The sequence below is a fragment of the Mesocricetus auratus genome, unplaced genomic scaffold (assembly GCF_017639785.1).
Source record: "Mesocricetus auratus isolate SY011 unplaced genomic scaffold, BCM_Maur_2.0 Super-Scaffold_100066, whole genome shotgun sequence".
Taxonomy (NCBI): domain Eukaryota; kingdom Metazoa; phylum Chordata; class Mammalia; order Rodentia; family Cricetidae; genus Mesocricetus; species Mesocricetus auratus.
The window spans coordinates 415389-428744 of NW_024429235.1; the positions used below are offsets into that span (position 1 = coordinate 415389).

Genomic DNA, 13356 nt, shown 5'->3' on the forward strand with positions numbered 1-13356 from the left:
CTCCCAGGCAGAAGGGGAAGTGGGTCTCTGCTCAAGGTCTGGTGTTCCCACAGTTCTTCAATACACACCAAAATCTCAAGGAAGTAGGTTCTAATTCTGATAAAGAAATGAACTTGTTAGCCAGGGCTAGGACAAACAGGTAAATATATATGTCCTTTCTATGTGTATAAAATGTCACAATAGCCTTATTCATGGTTCTCTACAACAACAGGACTGGTCGAATGAATCACTACACATATGTGGAAATGAATTTATTAGAATGTCTTAGGTGTTGGTCCAGATGGTCCAGCAATGATTGCCTCCCCATAAAAATTTGAAGAATCCAGGAGTTGTTCTGATCATGGGGCTGAATATCTCAGCTGGTCTTCAATATACACCAAACGCTCAAGGAAGTGGCTGTAATTGTGATAAAGGAATGAGGACAGAGAAAGAGAGAGCTTCCTTCTACAATATCCTTTCTATATGTAGGCTGCCACAAGAATGTCTGATCCAGATTAAGGATGGATCTTAATCTTTGGTTTTTGTTTTGTTTTTGTTTTTTTTTGTTTCATTTTGTTTTGGTATTTTCAAGACAGGGGTTTTCTATGCCTCCATGGAACTCATTCTGCAGACCACTTTGGCCTGAAACTCAGAAAATCAAAATGCTTCTGCCTCCTGAGTGCTGGGGTTAGAGGTGAGCAGCAGCCATCAAGCAGCTGAAAATTGATGTCACCTCAAGTAAATATGAGGTTTTAATTTCAAAAACTATGGAAAAATCCTGCACAGGTGTACCCAACTCTTTGAGTTTTAGTTAATACCTATAGCTGTCAGTTTGACTACCAAGAATAGCCATCACAACATCCTATGCAGAAGAATATAGAAAGATTTCTTACCTGAAGGAGGTATGGAGATCCTGGTCATTGTTTCCAAAACAACACTTTTCCTAAGCAAAGAAGCATGTGGATTTCACTTAGTGAGTGTAAACACATTCATGTAGTAGTCTCCCTATTCCTAAGCAGGCTCAGACAAAAAAATCGATTTTTAAACATGATCACAATGTAAATCAGAGACATTTAGGGGCATTTTTTACTTTAAGCCAAGCAGAAACATAAATTATAAAAATGATTGAAAGAGCCAGGCATTGGTGGCACACTCCTTTACTCCCAGAACTCAGGAGGACCTAAATCCTGCAAAGGAAAGAGACCACAACACATGCCAAGGCTGGCCCATTAGACTAATGTTGGGATTTACAATAGATGCTCTGAAATATAGAGGTGCCTGGGAGGATGTTCTACAAGTTACCACAGACCACAGATGCCAACTTAGAGAGCACTACACCAAACAAAATGTGATTTAAATCAACATAAGAAGAGAAACTTTTCACAATAAAATCAACTTTAACCAATTTTTGTCAAGAAAATCTAGCCTACAAGAGGAAATCTAAATCTGAAGCTAAGAATTACTATATGCAATAGGACAAAATTGATAAATACTCCTGTAATAGTTCATCAAAATAGGGTGAAAAACCACACCACAACATCAAAAAAGCATAAATCAATACACAGTGCCCAATAATAACTATCAAAAGGATTGTTGTTACTTTCTCATAAAAAGACACTGACTGCCAGGTGCTGGTAGCACACAACTTTATTCCCAGCACTCCATAGGCAGAGACAGGTAGACCTCTATGAGTTCCAGGACAGCCAAAGCTGGTATACAGAGAAAAATTTCTTGAAGAAAAAAATGACACAAACAGAGTGGATTAGAAAATATGATGCATTTTCCTGATGCCTCCAAGATTCATTCCTCACCATTAATTTCACTCATTGATAACTTTAAAAGGATTAAAAAATATTAGAAGGCAATGTATGTAAGAAGGTAGAAGGCATAGCTGTTTTTATATTATATAACAAAATAAAATCCAAGCAAAAGCAAGGCTGAAGGGGTTGAGAAGGACAGTATATAATAATTAAAGTTAAAATACAACAAGAACATTTTACAATTCTTAACATGCCTCCAAACAACAGGAAAACAATGTTTGTAAACAAAATAGTACTACAGCTAAAAATCATTCATTGATCTAACACAGTAATACCTGGTGACTTAAATATACTAATCACACAAATAGGTTGATCTTTCAGATATGAACTAAATAGAGAAAAATGGAGATGGATAAAATCATAAGTCAAATGGATGTGACAGACAGTTACGTAGTATCACCACTAAATACTTAAGAATAATTTATGTCCAACAATCCATGGAAATTTCTCAAAAATTCACCATAATAAAGAATAAACAAGCCGGGCCGTGGTGGCACATGCCTTTAACCCCAGCACTCGGGAGGCAGAGGCAGGCAGATCTCTTTGAGTTCGAGGCCAGGCTGGACTGAGAGCTTCCAAAACAATACAGAGAAACCCTGTCTCATAAATACAAAAATAAATAAATAAATAAATAAACAAGTCTCCAAGTTATTAGAAAATGGAAATAACACCCTAAATTCTATCGAATTTCACATGAATTAAAGCTGGATATCAACAATACCAACAGGAAATAGAAAAACTCATGGAAGCCAAACAACTCAGTACTGAGTGAAGAGTGCATCAAGACAGAAAGACAGACTGAAAATGAAAACACAGCATGTCTGAAATAAGGGGCACAATGAAAGCAGTTCTAAGAGGAAATTTCAAAGCAGTGAATAACTACAGAAAGGTACTGGAGTAATTTATTTTTTGTTTGTTTGTTTGTTTTTCAAGACAGGGTTGCTCTGTATTGTTTTGGAGGCTGTACTGGAACTCACTCTGTAGATCTCCAACTCACAGAGATCTGCCTGCCTCTGTCTCCCAAGTGCTGGGATTAAAGGTGTGTGCCATCAATGTCCAGCCTGATTTCTTATTAATAACTTTGTTACACACTAGATGTCACTATGAAAATAATGTTCAATATTGTATATATAAATAAATAAGAGGTCTGAATTCAGGGATACAAGAATGAGGAATAAAATCAATGTGATAGAAGCAGAGAGCAACAGGAATAACCAAAGGTAGAATAAATATATTGCCAATGTGTTTCCTCAAATAAATTAATTAAATGACAGCCACTTAGACTAAGTAGCCAACTAAAATGAGAGAAAATATCTAAGTTATTAATTTATATGAAAGTGATGACTTTACATTAGATCCTGAGGAAATTGGGAGAATCATAAGGACATACTTTAAATCTTTATTTCACAAAACTGGAAAACCTAAAAAAAGATGAAATTCCTGATATCCATGAAAGTGAAACCAAGATGGTATAAATCCTATAAACAAGCCCATAGGCAAGAGATGATCTTCCCCAGGGAAAAAGAACCAACTGCCTTTTGTCAAGGACCAAAGAGTCAGCCAAGAAATCATATGTGCAATTAACTGTACTTTATGTATGAATATACAGATATAAGTATGCATTTCATAATATAACACCAGTACACTCATTTTTTCTGTTGAGGGATCAATGCTATTGTTGGTGGTGGCAGCTGGACCCTGACTTCTTGGGATCCCTGGGTTCTAATCCAGTGTCCTTTGGTATTGCTCTTCTCTGAATCCTCTTGCCTTTCTGGTTACATGTACATCAGAACGAACTCATTTTATCATTCCTCCCATGCCACCATGGACTAAAAAAGCAGACTTCACTCAGGGTGATATAACCAGCCTCATAACCTGCACCACTTCCAGCCCATACCACCACAACCTAACAGAGTACACACTAGATGGAGGAGATGCCACTCACAGCCATCCCTGTGCCAGTTCTCTCTGGTGTTTATCATTGATCTGGGCTCCCAGAAAATGTGATGCCATTCACTCAGTCACAGCTCACACTGTGCCTGAGAAGGAGGACCATGTAGGCACTTGGTGTTCCCACAGGACAAGGAGTAAACAAGGATGTGCTGGCCATTCTTGGCTGCATGAATCACAACATATCCAAAAGACATTGGAAGGATGATGCAACTGAGACACCAGGGCCTCTTTGAGAGTCCTCAGCTGCCACCAATGTCCCTCACGTTCATGATCTTCCATCCTCTGCCTCCCAGAAGCTGTAATTACATACATGTGCAGCTAAGTCTTATTTGCCCACAATTGGACAAAAAGTGTTTCCTTCATTCTTTTGGAAGATTTTGCAATAATAAAATAAACTATTGTACAACATAATGCCAAACGTGCTTTCCTGAAATAAAAGCTGAGTGTAGTGGATGAAAGGGAATGAGAAATGGATACCAGAGTGATCAACAGCAGCAAATAGTTGGAGGGGAATTGACAAATTGAAACATGAGAAACACAGCACACCCTGTACACATAGGGTATTAGTCATGGCTTACAGGTTCCACAGGTTCCATCTCCTGGCAGTGAGCCTCAGGTTTGCAATGGTTCAATGGCTTATTCCCACCAAATGAACCATTGCCTAAGTCTCCACCCCTTAGCAAGCAGTAGATGTAGGGAGAGGGATCTACAAAGCAGGTAGTGTAGTAAGATGACAGAATATAAAGCTTATCCTCAACTCTCCAACTCCCAGTGACAGAGGGAATAAGCTCTTGAATATGACTAGAAGTGATCATAATGGGTCATGGCAACTATAGTCTCCCAGCTCCCTGTAAGTAAGTGACTACAGACTCATAGGGGTGCCTCCAAGTTGGCCTTGAGGGCAAAGATTCCAGATTGGAAAAGACCAGTAGGTTTTCTCCAAGGTGATCACAGCAGATAGATATGGTCACACCTGCCCTGGAAAACATCAAGACTCTCAACCTCACCATCCAAGGAGGCAAGGACAGCTCAGGAGGACCTCAGTCTTTTCAGAGTCACAAGGGGAAGCACTGATCACCAGCATGGGGCCCAAAGATCTGGGTATATGCTGTAGTGAGCTGACCTTCATCCAGCAGAAGGCGGAATTCAAAGATCACCAAAGGAACAGCTGTAAGATTCTGATGGATGAGGGTGGTACTGAGGCAAGGATCTGGGAGTGCAGGAGTGGGGAATCTTCAGCCTCACCTTTGGGATGAGGAAGATGAACTGGGACCAAGGTGTCAGGTATACCACACCTAGTAACACATTCTCCTCCTCAGAGAAATCCTCCTGGAAGATCTGGTCCAGCATCCATCTTGAGCAATGTCAGAAATGTCACATCATAAAAGGAGTGATCAGAGAGAAGCAAAAAGAACACAACAGAATCCAGATGCACAGAGTCCTGGTCTAGACCTGGGGAAGCCTTCTCCCAAATCCTCTACTGCCAACCAGGTCTAGGTCACACGGCAGAGTGCTGTGTGTCTACAGCTGCCCAGGCATCACTGTTGCACACAGAGTTTCCTCTACATGATGAGATTATCTGGAGTGGAGAGCAGAATGGCCCAGCACTACTCCAGCTCCTCCAGCGATCCCCCAATTGCTGCTGCTCACATTGGCCAATCAGTTGCCAGAGGCTCCAGCTACAGGATCTAGCTCCCAGAAGATGCCCAGGCCCTTCACTAAGACAGTTTTGAGGGGCATAGGAGAGTCAGATTTGAATAATGAGACACCAATTATATACCGTAATGACCTGACACTGGTGCCCATCCTAATCTGCAGCCCCAATCCAAGCCCAGAACCTATTGCTCCCCTTGTGCTGAACCTAGGTAAAAGGCACACAGTATGATTGTCCATGTTAGTTTGGAGGGAAGAGAGACAGATATATGGCAGAGGGCAACCTTCAAATTCTAGAATATTTGGCAGACATTCATTGTCCCAACTTCAGGAACACAGTTGTAATCCTTGCCTCCAAACAAGAAGAGTCTAAAGTCCCATCCACTCCAATCTGTTCATCATTGAAAGTGCAGGGAAGAACTCCTTTCCACCCTTCAGTCCTCTGTAGTCATCTTTCACTGTCCCCATAGGTGGGGACATTCTATGGCTCTCAATGGGAGTTGGGGCCTCTGGAAGTCCTGGCCCCTCTAGCTCCTGGCCTAACTGAAGGAGGCCTGGGAATTTCAGCTCCTGCAGCATTACAAAACACTGCAAATATTCAGGGAAACTGCTTGTTCCCTCCTCCTGTTCTCTGTTCCAGCCTGTAGGGTGCAGCTCCAAGGAGGACATACTCATGGGGATGACATAGTGAGGAGCTTCTCTTGTCCCGGCTCACTGTGAGCTTGAAAAGTTTGATCTCCAGGAGAGGTGAGCACACCTGGACTCCACCTGCAAATGAATGATGCCATGATTCCTGACTCCCTGGCCATGTGCAAAGTCATTGCAGTCTCTTCTTCCTCTGTCCCTTCTTCCCATGTGTCTGCCCATCCATGACCCTCTTATCTGCTTTTTCCTTAAGATGCTTATATAAACATGGGATCTTCAAACAGTGAAAGTGAAACGAGATGAATGGACAAGTGGAAAGGTATCCTAGCACCACAGAAAAAGCAAACAAACAAACATGTTGCAAAGACTTACAGGTCACTCTTGGAGAGCACTGAGAATCACAGTGAGTTCTAAGCACTAGAAATAGGGACATCATCCAGAAAAGTCTAGAAAACATCATCCAGGATGGTCTAGGGAAGAACACCAAGGAAGTTTCAGGCATGCACATGGTGGGACATACCTGTGATATTACACAAAAAAATTGTCACATTTGTAACCCAGGCTATATGTACAAGATTGTGTAAAATGACCTTCTTTAAGTAACCAAAAAATAGAAGATTTTCAAGCATTCATAAATGGGACAGGGATAAAAACAGTATTTCCAGCTGGACAGTTTGGTCCATGCCTTTAATTGAAGCACAATGAGTAAAACTCAGGAAGTCTGTGGAACTTTGAGGATAGCCTGATAAATAGACCATGACTGTAAGGGCTTTAAAGAGAAATTTAAAATTCAAGGCAGAATTTGGAAGTTATCAATTCAGACCACCACTGTCTTAGTTATTTCTGTGATTAAACAACTTGGCCAAAATCAGGAACTTGAGGAGGAAAGGGTTTATTTCCCTCACAGTTCCATTGTTATGCCCAGACTGTGGGAATCTCTGAAAGATCACCCTGGAGACTGAATCCATAAGCAAAAGCATAGAGACTTTATGCAAGATTCAAGGTCAAGCTTGGGTCCTCCATGTGTCCCATGCAGTGGTACAATCAGAGATCTCCAAGCCGGGCTGGTTAAGATTTTTATCAAACAGTGGTTGGGGTGAGGGGGACATTCAAGCTTGAGCATGAATGATGGACTGACATTTGCCTAGGGAGGAATTGGTAAAAGCAAACAGGTGGGTGCTGGGCTCCAGAACATCTGAAGATCATATCTATAATGGTTCAATGTTTGCAATGTCAGGTCCTTTGCCCTTAGATACTGCCCCTTCCCTGGGTGGTGTCAGCTTATGATTTTTCCTGGATCCCATTGCTGGCTGACAGTAAATTGAAACTCATGCCTACTCTTGGCTGTTTTTTATTAAGCCTGTCATGGTACCTGTGTGCTTAAGATGTTGTGGGCCCCACACCATCTAATCATGCATCAAAAGCAGTGAGGAGAGAAGCTCAAACAGAGCAGGAGTCAGGAGTCAGCACTGAAGCAGAAATCATGGAGGGTGTTGCTTACTGGCTTGTTCTCTATGACTGGCTCAACCTGCATTCTTTTTTTTTTTAAAGATTTATTTATTTATTATGAATACAACATCCTTCCTCCATGTATGTCTGCAGACCAGAAGAGGGCACCAGATCTCATTACAGATGGTTGTGAGCCACCATGTGGTTGCTGGGAATTGAACTCAGGACCTCTGGAAGAGCAGTCAGTGCTCTTAACCTCTGAGCCATCTCTCCAGCCCATCACCTGCATTCTTATAGAACCCAAGAAAACCAGCCCAGGGTTGACTGCACTGACAATGGGCTGTGTCCTCCCTACTTACTGTGTAAGAAAATGCCCTATATTTTGCGTGTAGCCCAATGTTAGAGAATCATTTTCTGCATTAAGTCCCCATTTTCTCTGATGACCACAGCTTTTATCATGTTGATATAAAATTAGCCAGCAAAACCAGAGAAATAAATAATACCTTAAATCAGGTTATGTCCAGATTGTGGAGTCTCCCAAAACCATCAAGGAGACTGAATCCTGTCTGTTAATTCAAATAGCCTTTATTTGAGTTTGAAATATCTCTGTGTGTCCAATGCATTGTTATGATCAGAGAGCCTCAAGTCAGATGTGGCAGGGATTTTATAATAACAGAGTTTGGGATGAGGGATTTCTAAGGATCAGGACACATGATTGACTGACATTTGTCTATGACATCTAGGTGAAAGGGGATAGGGGTGTATGCAGGACTATGGGATATCAGGGGTCCCTATCATCTATGGCTGGAATATCAGGGATTTCCTTTAGAAGTTTTATAATTTCCACTTTGGTAGTTTATTCAAGTGTGGTGTCTGACTGATTTCAGTTTGTGATCTTTTCTGGAACCAGGTTTTGACTTAGGGTAATCTGAAACTCAGTCCTTTATTGAACTTGTCATGGCTGGGCCCTACTCAATTCATGTGGAGTTTTTGTTGTTGATTGCCAATGCAAACAAAACTTGTGGTTACAGTTTGTGTATGATATGATAACAGTATGTCTAAAGAGTGAGCATTCACTAACTTAGAAGTGTGTTACAGAGTCAGCAATGGCTCAGCAGGTGAAGCCACTGGTCCCTGTCCCTGAAGTCCTGAGTTCTATCCCTAGAACACACATGGTGGAAGAGGAGAACTGTGGAGTACTCCCTGACCAGCAGGAAAGACTACCACCAGACAAGGATTCTTCCCAAATCACGCTTTATTGGAGCCTCTTGGTTGAAGGGAGAGCAGGAAGCAAGGGACCCAGAACAAAGACTGCAGCTGCTTATATAGGAGCTGAGGCAGCGTGCAACTGTCCTATTGGTCGAGCACCCCTGGCAGCCACCTCAGGCTCCCTGATTGGCCCAGCAAGCTGAAGACACTGAGCATGCTCGAGCTGGTGACTCTGGTTATGACCCTATATGGAGTTGTTTACTCCAGCCCTGCAGGGGCCCAGTGCCATCTTGGAATGGCGGCCACAACTCATGGCTCCCTGCAGTTCCCCCTTCTTGTTTCCTTCAGGGCCAAGTCAGGTCTTATTCCCGATCAGGTCTTCACCTCATGATGTGTGGACCGATCAAGGGAGGCCAAAAACACCTCATAGCATTCCTTCTCCATTGCAATGGGATCAAGCCCTTGGAGGTGCAAAGGCAATGCTATGAAGGGGCCAGCACGCCTTCCTCAGTGCAATGGGCAAATATCCCATGAGGGTGCAAAGGCCGTGCTTGGCTAGTGGCTCCTGAGAGCGGACAACCATACTTGGGGGGAGTTCCCTTTCTCAAGAGCAGCCAGTGCCTGCAGCACTACTGCCTTATCACGGGACACCTGAGTCCGCAGGTGGCAGGTCAACCAAAGGCACAGTACGCACCCTCCTATGCAGCATGCAAAAAACATCCCTACCCCCACCCACTCCTTGAACAGGGAGAGGGCAGAGGAGATCCAGGACTGTAGTCCCTTCGCCAAGCTGAGATCCACACGCGTTGAATTAATTAGGACTATAGCATGCCTGAGGTCTTCCAGGGTGGCATCAAAATCCTCAGACCAATTTCCTGCAAGATACAAGGACAAAGAGCGAGACAAATTGGCAGCCCTAGTAAAATTTTCATATTGAACACTGGTAATGCACAGGGCGTCCAACTTCCATTCGCAGCCCAATTGGGCCAGCTGCCAAAGAATATCCACCTGCTCTTGTACCAAATCTATTCTTTGGTTGATCACCATTAATCCACCTTTAATATGAGCATCCATGGTGGTTTGTTTTTCTAGGGCTGAGGCCACAGCGGTGGACAACCGATTAAGTGTCTCGCCTGTTTGAACAGCAGTAGTCATGGCAATGGCCGCCGTAGTGGCAGAGACCGCTATGGCTGACATTGTGACCACCACCAAAGCCGTGACACCGAAGTCCCTCTTGTGACGAAATAACGTCATCGTACTAGGGGCCTCTACTGGCACAGGGACCCAACGAGGGACCCGTGCTACCAAGGCTCGAGTGTATTTAGCCGTGTTCCAGCATTGTGATAATGAGCAAGTCTCATTAGAGCAATTGGTAAAAGAAGAATTACTTAAAATAAACAAAAATGGTGGATGAAGGCATACTGGGGCAGCTTTATAAGTCGTAACGTTTACAACATCTTCCAACCTTTTGGTGCATCCTCCAGTACCATTAACTTGCATAAACCCCAGCACCATCCCTCTCCCTGCCTTACTTGCTACCTCTCTTTCAGTCAGATTATACACACAACTAAACTTACTATATCCTGCCTCCCCCCCTCCCAACAATACAAAAGGGGAGATATCTGAACAGCTACCATATACACCACAAAGTAACCATTTATCATAGGGAATCATAACATCCGCCTGCATAAAAAAACCCATGGTAAACGAGAACCTATGAGGGGCTGGTCCCTGCATATCAGGCGAAAAGGTGAATCTATGTACGCTATCCGCCCAGGCGACAATGTGAGACTGACAGTCTGTCCAAGGCCAAAGTTCTCCTTCCTTAAGGGAGCCCCAGCAGTGTGGAGCAAGTCGTGGCTGGACAGGCAGAGACTCGCTTTCCGAAACATTGGGGAAGGACACAAAGGTGCCATTGAACCAAAGGGCCTTTTGGGTATAAGAATAATTGCTAAACTGAAAAGGGGACGACTGATTCCCTGGCCCAAATTGCCAATTCCTTCTCTCCTGGGAAACCAAAGTAAAGTCTTGATCCTGGTGGAACCATGCCAAACCCTGCTTTCTTAGAGCAATGCATGATCCCGGGTTTATTTCCAAAGTAAAACATAGGGAACCCTCTTCCATAAAACTTCTATTCTCCCCTAAGGGGGCCACATGCATATCAAGGGTGGACTTTTCCCCTGCCAGAGGGGTGGCAAAAATGACACCCGAATAGGTATCCACTGAGACATGAAGATATTTGTCACGGCCAAATTCTGGAACATGAGTGGCATCCATTTGCCACAAGGTATTTGGTCGTAGGCCTCGGGGGTTAACGCCTACATGAGGGGGATGAAAGAAGGTGATACAAGAAGAACAGGCTTTTACAATGCTTCGAGCATCATGTCTGGTCAAAGCAAACTTTCTCCGCAGGGTATCGGCGGGGACATGATACAGGTTATGAAAATCCCGAGCTTGCTGGATGGGATCTGCAACCACCATAGTCATCAATGCTCTGGTGGCTAAATCAGCTTGCTCATTGCCTTTAGTAATAAAGCCAGGAAGCAAGGTATGTGCTCTAACATGGCCAACAAAAAAGGAATGGCTTCTTTGTAAAATACAATGTTGAATCTGTAACAAGATATTTGAGACGGGGCTTGCCTGACGAACTGAGGCAGCCACCTCAAGGGAGGAAACCGCATTAACCACGTACTGGGAATCTGAAAACAAATTAAAGGGCTCAGGGAATTTCTTGAAAACTTCAAGTACCACCAAGCATTCAGTTGCTTGGGGTGTATCAGGTTGAAAAGAAAAACCTGAGGCGGCTGGTGTCCCACAACCATCGCCCCTTTTCCTGTTTTTGACCCATCAGTAAATATAGTCACGGCACCGACCAGGGGAACGGGCGAAGTGACCTTGGGAAAATAGACCAGATTATCATCCACAAAACTTAACAATGGATGTTTTGGAAAGTGATTATCTATAATATTAGAAAAGGAGCAGAGTAGAACTGCCCAATCATCCACAGTGGCGGCCAAAACTTCTACCTGATCTTTGGTATAAGGAATGATTAGCTTATCCGGCATTTTTGCAAAAGATGTTAAGCAAAATTTTATGCCAATCATGGCCTGAAGGGCTACTAGGGCAGGATAATAATTAAGGGTCCGCATTCCCACCGAATTGCCATGTAGCCACCAGAGGGGCCCATCCTGCCATAACACACCAGTGGGAGAATGTCTTGTCTTTAGGATGCATAAAGAAATGGGAAGAGATGGATCATATCTATTAAGCTGTGCCCGGGACAGTGCCTCCTCTACCAAGCGTAAGGAACGCTTTGCTGCAGGAGTCAAGGCCCGTGGGGAGGTTACATCAGGATTGCCCTCTAATATGGAAAATAGGGGCAATAATTCAGATCTAGGGAGATGAAGATAACCCCTAACCCAATTGATATCCCCCAGCAACTGCTGGAAGTCGTTGAGTGTCGTCAGATGTTGAGTCTGAATAAGGACCTTCTGGGGGCGAATAGTATCTGGCTGAATTATCATCCCCAGGAATTTAGCTGTGGTCGAACGCTGCACCTTTTCAGGAGCTATAACCAGGCCCCGAGCCTCCAGTGTAGAAACTGTTCTTTGAAAGGCATCCTCAAGATTTTGTAGGGAACGGGCTGCCAACAGGATGTCATCCATATAATGAATAATACGCACATCAGGATATTGCTGCCGCACAGCCAACAAGGCAGCATCCACAAACAGTTGGCACATTGTAGGACTATTAGCCATCCCCTGTGGGAGGACCCGCCATTGAAAACGGGCATCGGGTTGTTCATGATTAATGGAGGGTATGGTAAAAGCAAACCGCTCCCTGTCTTGCTTACACAGGGGGATCGAGAAGAAACAATCTTTAATATCCAAGATCATCACAGGCCAATTTCTTGGTAGAGCAGAAAGTAATGGGAGACCTCTTTGCGTAGGCCCCATGATCTGCATTTGGTTATTAACAGCTCTCAAGTCATGGAGCAATCGCCATTTTCCAGATGGTTTCTTAATGACAAAAATTGGTGTATTCCATGGCGAAACAGAGGGCTCAATATGGTCCAAGTGAAGCTGTTCCTGGACAAGCTGTTTAACGGCTTCTAATTTCTCTTGAGAAAGGGGCCACTGGGGTACCCACACCGCCTTTTGAGTTGTCCAAGGTATGGGGAGAGGCTGAACATCAGAAGCCGATGAGTCAGTGGCCCCTAAGAAAAACCCAGCCCTTTCCGGTCTATCTTCACAGATGGGATGATGGGCTGAGATATACCCTGAAGATTTTTTCCTAGCCCCTTAGTGGGGATAAATCCCTGTTTTGACATCATGTTTTTACTTTCCTCTGAGAACTCATTTGTCAACCGCAGCTGTAACTGCTGTTGGATGTCTCTGCCCCAAAGATTAATGGGGAGGTCAATTACAAAAGGTTGAACTCTGCCCTGTTGGTCCTCCATCTTCCAGACCAGCTCTTTCGAGCTTATACAGGGCGTGTGTGCATAGCCCAAGCCCTGTAGGGATTGGGCCGAGCGTTGGAGGGGCCATTTTTTTGGCCATTCTTTAATTCTAATAATACTCCTGTCAGCGCCCGTGTCAACTAGGCCATAAAAGGGCCTCCCTTCAATGATTAATTGTAATACAGGTCT

General features: G+C 43.7%; 1 long non-coding RNA gene across 1 annotated transcript; it reads right to left on the minus strand.

The window, feature by feature from the left end:
* Positions 1–242: 242 nt before the first annotated feature.
* On the minus strand, positions 243–1402 carry LOC121136367. Its single transcript, XR_005873465.1, has 2 exons — positions 873–1402; positions 243–396 (listed from the first exon to the last, which is right to left on the minus strand). It is a non-coding gene; the product is annotated as an uncharacterized LOC121136367 (long non-coding RNA).
* Positions 1403–13356: the final 11954 nt, after the last annotated feature.